The sequence below is a fragment of the Mustelus asterias genome, unplaced genomic scaffold, assembly GCF_964213995.1.
Source record: "Mustelus asterias unplaced genomic scaffold, sMusAst1.hap1.1 HAP1_SCAFFOLD_120, whole genome shotgun sequence".
NCBI lineage: Eukaryota > Metazoa > Chordata > Chondrichthyes > Carcharhiniformes > Triakidae > Mustelus > Mustelus asterias.
Window position 1 is genome coordinate 443,265 of NW_027590159.1, and position 14,615 is coordinate 457,879.

Genomic DNA, 14,615 nt, shown 5'->3' on the forward strand with positions numbered 1-14,615 from the left:
TGGATGAACGTTGCTGAAGTTACTCAGCGGGATCATGGAATTAATTATCATCAATTTGTCGTTATTTGGTGCTCCAACGCAATTTGGAGCGCAGGTTTTCTGAGCCTAAGGCAAGAGACTGGCAAGTAACTTCCGTCAGGGGAGCAGTTTTTATTCTCGTGGCTAACACTGGAAGCAAGATTAATGAGCAAGTTTTATGTTTATCTCACAGGTAGAAGGGGGAAAAAAACGTTATTATTTTTATTGCGTCTCGAAACACAACCGACAGATTTTTACTGACATTAATGAACGGTGTTCATCAGCGCAATCTTCACAAAACTGGGTTTACCGCTGGATTTCTTAGCCGTTCTGATGATGGTCTTCAAGGGGAAGGCTTCCTGTCCCACCACACAGGAGTAAGAAATGTCGCTGGCCCACTCTTCTGCTGCAATGGATAACAGGCTGGACATGAAGTAGGAGCTATTGCCGTTCTCCGCCACCACCTCGGTGTTCTTGTAGTTCCCAGGATTCACCAGCTTGCCATTGACGGTCCACTTGACGAAGATGTCTGGGGGGGAGAAACCTCTCACTAAGCAGCTGAGGTAAATGAATCTCTGAGTGAAGGCTTCTTCTGCCGAGGGCAGGGGGATAAAGATGGATGGTTCCCGCGGATTTGGATCTGCAGACAATGTATAATAAATGTCAATTGTTAAGGACCTGATATGAAATTCCAAGGTATTTTATGAAGTTAGCCTCGACCCTAACTTTGACATCTGATTTGGCATTAGGGTGAGTATAAGGTGTTTCAATCCAGGTATGATTCAAGTGTCCCACTAGGAAGCTTTTGTCAAAACAAACATTATTTAACAACACAGTTCAAAAATAACCAAAAGAACTGGCATAAGTTTACCAATTAAAGTACTTAAATACGGCATCATGTAATTCTTAACAGCTAGTTAACAGATGCTTAAATGGGCACTAGATTTCCAGCCTTTTGACACTTCTGAAGAGTGATCCAGACAGACACCTGTCTGTTAATTCTCGTGCAGCAACTCCCAAACAGAAGAATCCCGGAGAAAAAGGCTTATTTCTTGGCGGATTTCAGTCTCCACTTCAGACAGAGCAAGAGTTGCAGAGGAAGCAACCTCGACCTAAAGATCCCAAAAGCAAACTGCCTTGAGTTCTCTGTGAAATCTAGCTTCACTCAATCATAAGACCTTACCTATCCATCAAGCTAATCAAGCCCCAGTTTGCAATATCCCAAGGGAAAACACAAAAGAACAGAATCTGCACTTGTTCAGACCAAAACAGACATTGCAGCAATTAAGATCAATTAGGCTGCTGCGTACAGACAGAGCAGTTCCGATCATAGAAAAACAAACTGCTACTATTTCATAAAGATACAGTATCGTAACACAATAAACTGGAAAATGCCGGATACAATGAAACCGCTGGTCAGATATGAGAGAAATGTGCTTTGTGTTGGATTTTAAAGGTTTCCATTTTTCATTTTGTGACCTGTCCAGTTTCCCAGCTCAGAACAGAGGTGAACAAAAATATTTTTCCTGAGCACTTAGCGGGTTGGTCTCGAAATATTGATAAAGTTAACAATATCGATACAGGCCATTCAGTCCTGCTGGCCTGTGTTTGTGTTCAAGATTCACACTCGGTTCCTCCCACCTTATTCCATCTAAAACCATCACCATGGCCGTCAATTCATTTTTCATTTTTCTATTTCTCATTCTCCCCTTAAAGTCTCCAGGCACAAAGTGCTTGGTTAGTGGAAATGCCAATCAGGATAAATCAGAAATACACTGAATAGTAAATATTGACCTTTGCATTTACACTCGAAATAGAAACAATGACTCACTAATCACTTCAACCTCTCCACCCACCTGTTTTCTTGTGGATGGTATTTCTGAAAGGAGTCGGCAGATCCTGATGGCTCACCACGCAGTCAAACACAGCCCCACTCAGCCAGGCTTGTGTCGAGATGTTTAAGTTGCTGACCTCAGAATCTTCTCCAGACTGGTCGGCAATCTCTGATTTCAAATGCTTCTTCTCTTGGATCCAGGACACGTTGACTCCAGAAGGAGCATTAGAAATGACCCAGGCTAAGGTTGCGGTCGCCTTCAGTGGTGGTGGCAGTATCGTCACTGTGGATTCAAGGCACTGGGGAGGATCTGTGAATGAATAATGAAAATCAACACAAGTTCCATCTTCAGCATCAGGACAGCAGTATTCAGCCTTCACTTTCTAAACAGAAATAAATCAACTTTAAGATATTAACCAACGATACTGCCACCACCACTGAAGGCGACCGCAACCTTTGATACACAATGGAAAACCTGCTTGGTCTGTGAAAACTATTCTCATTGTTAAAGTAGTTCGGCACCGGTATCATTCTAATGAATCTGCATTGCAAATATACCATTTCTGATCTCAAGAAGGCAGTACTGACCGATGATTTATATATAATATGAAGACATTTTCCAACATTTTACCCTGAAGTTATTACCTGTACAAGAGTGTCAGACGCCCACTGTCTCTCTCTCTCTCTCTAAATATTATCAACTGTCTGAGGATAAAGCTGATACCAAGTCCACCTGTCCCACTTTTTGATATCAAACTAGAGGGAAATATCACTTGTTGTTATTTTAAAATCCTGAATGGTGACCAACTCTAAATATGGTTTTTACTTCAACATGAAACACAAACTATATGGCAGTTAAGCCAAATTTTTCTATGCTTGGTAATAATTTTAATTAATGCCTGATTTTGATTAACATCGGAGTGCAAAGTGATATATTGTTTGTGTCTCATACCCAGAGATCCGATGATTATTTGAATGTGGGTGAGCCCTTGATGAGTGACCTGGCAGGTATAGACCGCGTTGCTGAACCATTCCCCAGCGGAGACTGTCAGCCGACTGCTCGCTGAGAAGTTCCCGTTCACTTCCCAGGCGGGAGAGATGACAATTCCTGAATCCATGGGCTGTCCATTCTTCAGCCACTTCACCGTCATTGACTTTGGCTAGAAATCGATGATTGAACTGAGGATGGTTGCAAATTTCCTGCTTGTGATTTCTTCACTGGGACTCACAGTGAGGATAACGATTGGCGGGATTTTCCCTTCAAGAAATGCATGTTCAGCGTTCTTTTCATTAGTAAATTAATAGCAACAGTTCGAGTTCTTGTATCCTTAACAGGCTAGTTATGGACAACAGAATGATATCAATGGTTTGTTTGAGTGCAAAAAAAAGGTGACAAATGGAATTTAATCTGGAAAAATCCGAGTTGATATTTTTTGAGAGGGATAGCAAAGCAGAGGAGTGTTCAATAAACAGAAAGATAGAGAGGGATTGAGCAAGTGTGAGACTTTGCGTGCATGTCCACTGGTCAAAGGACATGAGAGGAACGGGGAGGATCAGGCTATTGAGTTGGATGTTCAGTGATGATCGCATTGAATGGCAGAGCTGGCTCAAAGGACCTTACACCTGCTCAAAAATTCTTTATTTCTATGTTTCAATGTAGCACAGGAGGACAACATGGTCAAACGAATCATATTGAATGCTTTCATTCACTGGGCAAGTTATTGATGACAAAATCACGGGTATTTTGATAGAACTGTTTAAAATGCTGTTTAAGCCACAGTTTTGGCTTGTGCGCAGTTCTGGGGATCATATCGCAGGAAGGTCATAATTATTATGGAGAAATTCAGGATAGATTTACAAGAATGTTACTTGGGCTTGAAAATTGCAGATCTGATGAAAGTTCGGAGAGGCGAGGGTAATCTTCATTCTAACAGTGGATACTGATGGATGACCTAATTGAGGTGTACAAAATTATGAGGGACCTACACAGAGTGAACAGGAAATAATTCATTCCTCGAGTGGAGGGCTCAATTACTGGGGGTGGGGTAGGGGGTTAGATTTCCAACGATTGGTAGAAGGATTTGAGGGGACATGAGGAAACACATTTTCACCCAGATGATAGTGGACATCTGGAATTCACTTTCTAGGTTGGTGAATGAGGCTGAAATATGCAAATTATTAAAAGGTTCTTGTATCAATATGTAAAGTGTTATAACCGGCAAGGCCAATGACCTGGTGCTGGAAAATGGGATTGGAATGCACGGAGAGTTTACTTTTTGGCTGGTGAAAACACTATGGGCTGAACGGCCTCTATCTACACTGTAAATTGTCGATGATTCTGCTGTTCAAATGCACTTTGATGTCAGTAGACAATAACCTCGAATTTGCAGGAACATAACTTTGCAGAGTCCCACAAATTTGTTATAACCAAGACCCTATCAAACAACTTATAATTTAGGTTTAGCTGTTCTGTTTCTCACAGGTTCCACAATACTTACATTGCATTCCAATGCTCTTCACTAAGCCGAAGTGTCGAACCTCACAGTTGATTCTGCTGCATTCTCCCTCTGACTCGATGATGGTTTGTGATTTATATAAACGATCTGGAAGAAGGTGTAACTGGGGTGATCAGTAAGTTTGCAGACGACACGAAATTGGCTGGACTTGCAGATAGTGAGGAACATTGACAGAGGCTACAGATGGATATAGATAGGGTGGAAATTTGGGCAAAGAAATGGCAGATGAATGCGAAGTGATGCATTTTGGTAGAGCTAACGTAGGGGGAGCTATACGATAAATGACAGAACCATAAAGGGTTTAGACATGCAGAAGGACCTGGGTGTGCAAGTCCACAGATCCTTGAAGGTGACGTCACAGGTGGAGAAGGTGGTGAAGAAGGCATATGGCATGCTTGCCTTTCTAGGACGGGGCATAGAGTATAAAAGTTGGGGTCTGATGTTGCATATGTATAGAACGTTGGTTCGGCCGCATTTGGAATACTGCGCCCAGTTCTGGTCGCCACACTACCAGAAGGACGTGGAGGCTTTGGAGAGAGTACAGAGGAGGTTTACCAGGATGTTGCCTGGTATGGAGGGGCTTAGTTATGAGGAGAGATTGGGTAAACTGGGGTTGTTCTCACTGGAAAGACGGAGGATGAGGGAAGACCTAATAGAGGTGTATAAAATTATGAAAGGCATAGATAGGGTGAACGGTGGGAAGCTCTTTCCCAGGTCGGTGGTGACGTTCACGAGGGGTCATAGGTTCAAAGTGAGGGGGGTGGGGGGGAGGTTTAACACGGATATCAGAAGGACATATTTTACACAGAGGGTGGTGGGGGCCTCGAATGCTCTGCCAGGCACGGTGGTGGAGGCGGGCACACTGGGAACGTTTAAGACGTATCGAGATAGCCACATGAACGGAGTGGGAATGGAGGGATACCAAAGAATGGTCTAGTTTGGACCAGGGAGCGGCGCGGGCTTGGAGGGCCGAAGGGCCTGTTCCTGTACTGTATTGTTCTTTGTTCTTTGTTCTTTGGTTAACTGCTCAGGGTGGAGGTTCCCTTCGTGTTTCTCACTGACGGGTAAGTCTTAAATCCAGTGGTGATCGGCTGCCCATCTTTCTTCCAGATCAGAGTGGTGACGTCTGGGGAGTAGTCCATCGCCGAACAGCCGTAGGTGACGGAGCCGTCGGCGTTGTGTTGCCGACAGGAGGACACCAATATGTAGAGAGTGGACGGAGACGGTGCCGCTGGGAAAGAATGGCCGATTGAACAAGTTAGACTCTGTTATTTGTGATCAAGATATCACACAACTCATAATGTGGATACAGTTATAAAATTTATCCTTATATTTTCCAGTTAAAACTTGCATCCACATTTGATATTCTATAAATTCCATCATTTACGAACCAGCGCCTGTTTTGAAATTCACACATTTTTCTCCTTCTCTACAACATTACAAAAATTGCATTCTGATGTCAACTGACATTGCTTTGGATTATAGTTGAAGAGAAGAGATTTTCCCCATTATTTCCGCTACTATTTATTTCTCAACCAACAGCCATTTGTGATGAAGAAGTTGTCACTTCACTTAGATCATTGGAAGTTTGGAAATTGTCTGTGTTCAAACTGACTGATGCCCCTTCCTCACGCCACGTCACTCCCCCTCACTTCCCAAAACAAAGAATAGTGACTTTGCTTCAAAAACACCTTCGGTATAAAAAAGTATGAATGGTGTATGTCAGAGGGTTTGTGTGTGTGAGAGAGAGAGAACATGTGACAGCATGTATGAAAGTATGCGTGTGAGGGAGAGTATATATGTGAAAGGTGAAGTGTGTGAGAAAAATAATTTGTGCGCCAGAGACAGTGTGTGAGCAACATTGTGAGTGTGTGCGAGAGTGTTTGTGATTGTGTTTGTGAGTAAGGGAGCGTTTTAACAGAATTAAATACTTATTTGTTCATTTAATTTATCAAAATAAATTTAAGCCTCCTCGTTCTGAATTGTGCTCAAGTTCAGGTCACTCACATTCAATGGTTTTCTGATGCACAAAATGCTTCAACATAATTAATTTATTCAAATTAATATCTGCGCTGTTCAGAAAGATTCTTGTAATAAATTAACTTGCATCATTTGATCCGATTAATGGAAGTTTTTTTTCATACGTTGATATCTCGATACGTTTTCATATATTCGTTGCTGATTCAGTTGACTTTGCGGGGCAAAGTCTCTCAGGTGTGACAAAGGACAAGTTACGATGTACAATGAAACTCACATTCCTCACCGGAAAAGCTTCTGTCTCCACATGCAGGGGTGGAATTCAACAGTAACCCATCTCTCCACTGCACTGAAAAAGTCCAGGTCAGTAACAGTACTGCTCCGATATAAAATAAATCTCCCTCTGCATTGTCCCATTACATATTCCCAGGAGAGGATTCAGTCCAGTTTAGGTATACATGCAGTAGCTATAAGCAATTCAGAGGCTGGGAATTCTGTGACAAATAATTGAACTCAGATCGCTCGAAGTCTTTTCATCTACAAGTCTACAAGTCTCAATAAGTAAAACTCAAGAAATTCGGCAATTTTCAGGACAAAGCAAACCGCAATATTGGCATCCCATCCACCACTTTAAACATCTACTTCCTCCACCACCGACGCACAGCAGTGCGTACCACATACAAGATGCACTGCAGCAATTCAGCAGTACTCCTTCGGCAGCACCTTCCAATCCCGAAACCTCCATCACCTGGAAGGAAAAAGGCAGCAGATGCCTTGGAACACAACCACTTTCAAGCTCCCCTCCAAGCCACTCACCATCCAATGTATTTGGTCATACATTGGCTTTTTTTCATTGTCTCTGGGCCAACAGCCGGGAACTCCCTCCCTAATAGCGCCAGTGAGTATATCTACACCACATGGTTTGCAGCTATACAAGGACTTTTCACATCAACAGTACATCATGGAATAATTAAGCACAGAAAACAAACATTGGCATAGCCAATGACTGTAAATTCCATGACGAGATTAAAAAATATAATGCAAACGAATTTCGCCCTGTACCCTACACAATTAACGAGGCAATTGAATGCTACAGCAAGGATTAGATTGGAGTAAACCTCTCATTGCATTGCTTCATCGAACATTCAAAACCGAGAAATGACTGGTTAAAAAGTAACCAAGTTTGGCGGTTGTGTATTGTTCTTTCTGATGGTCATAATCTGGCTGAGGAGCCCAACTGAAAATGAGCAAAACTTTCACGTTCCTCACAGATACGTCAAAAACGTCAGTTAAATTTCACTCCCTGAAATACATGAGAGCGACCCAAAAGAGTTACAACCAGTCAGGAAGATTCCCGGCCCCAGCACAGTGACCACACGCACAGAAACAGAAGGCATGGCTGCAACAACCGAGTTCCCAGCAAATAGATCAGTTCAATCTGTTAATTTCATTCAAACTGTTTGATTCTGATTGATCAATGTTTAACTTACAACAGAATATCAATCGCGTCTTTTAAATTAGACTGAAATGCGTTTCAAAACTCTCTTCGACTTCGAACCATCTCTTACTTTCGGTCTCAAAGCTCGAAAACTGGGGAAAAGTGTAATTTCTCTGAATATGATCAGGTGAATTACAACATATTCTGTGTAGTTTACTGTCTGCAATAGAGATTCAGCCACATGGTAAAAAGAAACAAATTAGGAATCATTGACATTGAAAACCAATGACCTGATTGATCTAATTTCCTAGTGAAATACAGGCAACAAAATAATCCGAGCATAACACCGTATCGAGCTGAGCACAGTAAGGAAATGCATTGTTTTCTGAATTCATTTTAGATACAAGTAAGAACGTAAGAATATAAGAACTACGAGCAGGAGAAGGCCGTCTGGCCCCTCGAGCCCGCTCCGCCATTAAATAAGATCATGGCTGACCTTTTCGTGGACTCAGCTCCACTTAACCGCCCGCTCACCATCACCCTTAATTCCCTTACTGTTCAAAAATATATCTATCCTTGCCTTAAAAAACATTCAATGAGATATTCTCAACTGCTTCACTGGGCAGGGAATTCCACAGATTCACAACTCTTTCTGTGAAGAAGTTCCTCCTCAACTCAGTCCTTAATCTGCTCCTCCTTATTTTGAGGCCATGCCCCCTAGTTTTAGTGTCACACGCCAGTGGAAACAACTTCTCTGCTTCTATCTTATCTAATCCCTTCATAAGCTTATATGTTTCTATAAGATCTCCCCTCATTCTTCTGAATTCCAATGAGTATAGCCCCAGTCTCCTCAATCTCTCCTCATACGCCAACCCTCCCAACTCTGAAATCAACCTAGTGAATCTCCTCTGCACCCCCTCCAGTGCCAGTACACCCTTTCTCAAGTAAGGAGACCAAAACTGTACACAGTACTCCAGGTGTGGGCTCACCAGCACCCGATACAGCTGCAACATTACCTCGCTGTTTTTAAACTCCACCCCTCGAGCAATGAAGGACAAAATTCAATTTGCTGTCTTAATTACCTGCTGCACCTGCAAACCAATTTTTTGTGATTCATGCACAAGGACACCCTTTGCATAGCCGCATGCTGCAATTTTTTACCATTTAAATCATAGTCCATTTTGCTATTATTCCTACCAAAATGGATGGCCTCACATTTACCAGCATTGTACTCCATCTGCCGACCCTCGCCCGCTCACTTAGATTATCGGTATCCCTTCGCAGACTCTCAGCGTCCTCTGCACACATTGATCTGTCACTCATCTTAGTGTCATCTCCGAATTTTGACACACTACACTTGGTCCCCAACTCCAAATCATCTAAGTAAATCATAAACAATTGCGTTCCCAATACTGATCCCTGAGGCACAGCAGTAGTCACTGATCGCCAACCAGAAAAACACCCATTTCCGCCCACTCTTTGCCTTTTGTTCGTTAACCAATCCTCTATCCATGCCACTACATTACCCGTAATACCGTGCACCTTAATCTTATGCAGCAGTCTTCGGTGCGGCACCTTGTCAAATGCCTTTTGAAAATCCATTGTATAAAATCTTTAACATTTTGCACGCCAGTGTACAGCTCTGTTGCAGAAGGTAATTTATGTTGAACTAGTTACCACAAATATTATATTGCAAGTGATTGCTAATTATCTGTTAGTTCTCCTGTTGACTGATTTGTACAATATAATCAAATAGTTTTGAATAACTTAAAACTTATTTCTTCATGGAACTTTGTTAATTAATTGGGGCTTAATTAAACTTTAAAGAATGTTAAAAATGAACTTTGGATGGGAATATCCAGAAATGCATGGTACTTTTCCTTCAATTTACTCACATTTCAATATTTGAATTTTACTTTTACTTCAACTTCCCTATTTTAATCTCAACGTAACATTGATGAAACTTAACTTCCATCCATTCTCGGAATACAATATATTAAATATGTTCAACTGAACTGACATCGCATTAACTGTCATAGAACCATAAGGTCCCTCCAATGCAGAAGGAAGCCAGTCGACCCATCGAGCCTGCATCGACAACAATCCTACCCAGGTCCTATTCCTGTAACACCACATTTACCCTGCTTTTCCCTCTGACACGAAGGGTCAATTTAGCATGGCCAATCAACCTAAACCGCACATCTTTGCACCGTGGGAGGAAACGGAAGCACCTTGAGGAAACACACACAGACACGGGGAGATGTGCAACTTCCACACAAACATTGAACCGACGCCAAGATCGAGCCTGGGTAGTGTGAGGCAGCTGTGCTAACAACTGTGCCACCGTGCCACCCGTCAATGCCTTGTAACATCATGTGCTAAAGCGAGACTCTCGAATTTATATTTGGTAACGGCACTGCGGCCTAAGACCAAAAACATTGCTTCCTCGATTTAATAATTAAGACCATCCCTGTAACTTAGTTATCGAACATTGCGCTTAAATAAAGAATATCCGAATTTAACAGTGCAAATTAGGACGAGGACAATATATTCAATTCCTCTGCAACACTGTGACATGATGAACTAAATAAATCGAGATTTTATTTAATAAGAATTAAGCATGGGGCTCAGGTATAATCACGCCTTCTATTTTATTATTCCACGTATAATTCTGCCCCGTGTGCAGCAGTTATGGGGGAAGGGTTTTATTATTCAGTGCAATACAATGGTATTTTTAATTAAAATATTTGAATTTCAATTATTTACATGTCAACCACAAACCGTGTGCTGCTGGCAACTTCCTACAATTCAAATGAATTCATATGAACAATTCCTTCACAGTCTGCGACTTCCACCTCTCAGAAAACTGATTAAAATAAGAGAAATGATGACTATCTTGTTATCCAACTACAAATGGCATTGCAGGAATTCTATGGTTGTGGCTGTGCAGAAATAATATAATAACCGGATCCACAAATTGTCAAACAGCAATGCAAAACGTATATTTAAGTCAATTAATTCAAAATATCTTTCGAAACTGAACACGACTGTAGAACCAACATGCTATTATTAAAATAGTTTCAAAGAATCATAGAATCCTACAGTGCAGAAGGAGGCCATTCGGCCCATCGAAACTGCACCGACATCAACCCCAGCTGGTTCCCCTGACACTAAGGGGCAATTTAGCATGGCCAATCCACCTAACACAATTAATCAGAAAGCATTTCCATTCCAGATACTTTGCGGTTACGTTAAGTGCACAACAGTCCATAATTGTGAAAAACGATTGATGATTAATAAAATTAATATAAAATAATATTTGACTAATTTCGAGTGATATTTGCTGTTATAATTATTAAAATTATATCAATTTTAACTATCCAATTTGCAACTTGATAAATAATTAGTTTGTGATTGCAGCAACCAATTATGTTCTGAATTAAATCATAATTTCGTTTAATCTCTAATTATCACTTGAATGTCTTTTTTTAACGTCCCGTAAATTTTTATTATTTCTTAATTTCCGAAACCTGCCTGTTTTCGACCTTCAATCGTGCTTCAAAGTGTCTCAAATGCATAGACTATTTCCATTCAACCAGAAAACGTGTACGCTGTCAGTGTCACTGAGTCAAAACAATGTAGAAATGACCAACTTTTTCAGAAATGCTACTTCTTCAAAGTCACCCAGACACACCATCTCCTCGGCAGAAAAAAAACACCAAAACACATCACTGAAGGACTGAATCCAGTTTCATGGAGAAGCAGGTCAACTCTACATCGAACGGATTCAAATATAGCATTGCAGGACATTTCTAATATCGAATCCAGAAAACCCACAAGCCGAGTATGAACTATTGAAGCAAATATGAGCCTCGAATAATGGCAATAACATTGGGAGTGGGTGGAATGTGTCCAAGAAATTAATATTGAACCTTCGCTGGATTTCATTCATACTAGGTTATATTTCAAAGGTATTTCAAATATATTAAAAAAAAACAGCGGATGGTAAAACCTGCGGCCATCGCGGTTCAGCATTTCAGAAACGCCAAACTGTGGCTGCAAGAGCGAACTATGGTCTGAACTAGCGTCGTAAACCGTGAATTAGTTTATTCTGCAATTATCATATATTTATATATATTTAGCTGCACTGGCAGACTGTCTGGCTTCTGCCGACAATCATGCCCAAGTAGTTTTAAGCGGGTAGACTGAATTCAAGCACAATACGTGTACCTGTTCAATGGCACCGAGTTTAAACAATGCAGAAGCAATGCAGAAGCGCCAAACCGTCTCACAAATCCTACTTAAAAGTCACCAGAAGCACAATCTGCTCAGCAGAAAAAAACACCAAATCATATCACTGAGGAAATGAAACAATTTTCATGAAGAAATTTCGCAATACTACAGACAAATTAAACAGAATCAAAGAGGAAACATTGCAACAAAGTCTGATTCCGAATCCATCAAATTCTCCTGTTCAGCGAGTGTATGAATAGCTTAACTAATCGGAAACATGAAATAATAGCGTCAGCATTGTGAGTAAGAAGAGGACGATCAACAAATGAACATTGAAACTCCAGCACACTTTGATAATCTTGGGTTATATTTCAAATACTTGTGCTGCAGGTTGTACCATCTGCAGCCATCAGATGCCATCAAGATTAAACTTCGTAACAGCGGGAGGGCGGGGGGGAGGGGACAGCGGGGGGGAGGGGGAAACAACCGGGGGGGGGCGGAAACAGCGAGGGGGGGGACAGCGGGGGGGGGGGGGCGGAAACAGCGAGGGGGGGTGGGGACAGCGCGGGGGGGGGGGTGGAAACAGTGGGGGGGGGGGGAAGAGCGGGGGAGGGAAAACAGCGGGGGGCGGGGAAACAGCGTGGGAATGATGCATTAATGATTTAGCAGAAATCATTGCTTCCTTAGATATTTGCCAGACGAACGCTTTCCAATTTTGAAGTTCAAGTTAAGTTGAGCAATCAGGTTGAAAGTAACGGTTTTCTTCTTGAATTCAGTGACACGGGCTCTCAGTCTCACCATTGTAACACAGCGCAGTTGAACACTGCAGACAGGCCGATTGGCTGCCGTGTGCTGTCAGCTATGTCTGCAGTGTAGTATGATCACGTTAGCCTCACACACGAAAAGTTCCCGTTTTAAAATCAGGCAGGAATGCTGTTGGAACTTTCTCATTAAGGGTGCGAGAAGTCTGTGTGATTTAAGTTAATTGCTCAACATTACACGAATCTCGATGTTACATCAACTCAAATGCTTTCGGAAAATCAGAAACGCTGAATTTTAGGACACAATGACACTAAATAAAAGTTTGTAATGTTTGTACACATATTCGCAACTAGTTCATTCCACAACAGAATTTAATGTGCTTATAGATGCAGACAAATATATTTCTTCACCATCTGAAATGTACCTAATTGCGTGCTCATAAAGACAGGCACAAGTGAAACTGCAACTGAACTAGAGGAAATGGCGCACATTTCCCAGAAGCATTTTTTCAGAATTGTTCGACACGATAAAGAAACAGGAAAAGCCACTCAGACAGATCAGGAAATCGAAAATCAATGCGGACCTGCTGGACTTCCTCTTGATGAACGAGATTTCCGCGCCAGAATGTTTCACACACAGAATAAAGAGAGACCAAGTATAACAAACAGATCATTCATAAATCTCTTCCCTTGAAAAATATTTGATTTTGTTTTAAAGATGACTGTGGTCAAAATCATATAAGCACCATGGGATGTGCATTACCCAGTGACTCGATTTATTTTGTTGCACAGTCATGTTTGCAGTTCAATGTTGTATATTTCAAAAATATTCAGTTGAGAGTGAACATCTGTATTCATATTAACTGTTGAACAACAACAAATACTGGATACAACTGTTTGAAATTATTCTACCGAAGATGAGAATGATGCATTAATGATTGAGCAGAAATCATTGCACCCTTAGACATTTGCCGGACGAACGGTCTTTAATTATGAAGTACAAGATAAGTTGAGATATCAAATTGAAAGTAACGGATGTGTTCTTGTATTAAGTGACATGGACTCTCAATCTAACCATGAGAACCTGCAGCGACGCAGTGGAGTTGAACATTGTAGTCAGGCCAATTGGCGGTATTATGCGGTTACTTGATTCTGTTGTATTGTGGTTATCGCTTTCGTCTAACACGTGAAAGTTTCCCGGTGCGGAATCGGGCAGAAACGTTCATTAAACTTTCTCATGAAAGATGGGGGAAATCTGTATGATTTCAGTTCGTTACTAAACATTATCCGAACCAAGACATTACAGCCAAATCATCCCTGCACTGAACTCGACCTCAAATGATTTCTGTCAAATAAGAAATGCTGAATTTTTTGACGCACCGACTTGAAAAAGAAAGATACTATTTTGACGACGTGCACATATTGGTATCTCGTTTAGTGTACAACATAATTAAATGGGATTATAAATGCAGATTAATATAGTTAATCACCCCCTGAAACTTGTCTAATTGCAGTGTGTGTTCAAAAAGACAGACACAAGTGACACTGTAATTGAACTAGAGGAAATTGCGCACATTTCCTACGAGAATGTTTTTTAAAAATCGTTCTTTATAACAATAGGAAAAACAACCCGAACAGATGAGAAAATCGAGGCTCAGTGTGGATCAACTGGACTTTCCGGTAGATGGACGGAATTTATGCGCCTGATTGTTTCACACCCATAATAAAAAAAAGCTCAAGTATAACTAACAGATAACGCTTCAATCGCTTCCATTTAAAAATAGTTGACTTTGTTTAAATGCTGACGATGGTCGATGTCAAATAAGCACCATGGGATC

At 41.3% G+C, this 14,615-nt stretch overlaps 1 pseudogene; it reads right to left on the minus strand.

The window, feature by feature from the left end:
- Positions 1 to 14,615, minus strand: part of LOC144484610 (Ig heavy chain C region-like) — a 36,658-nt pseudogene that overhangs the window by 3,848 nt on the left and 18,195 nt on the right.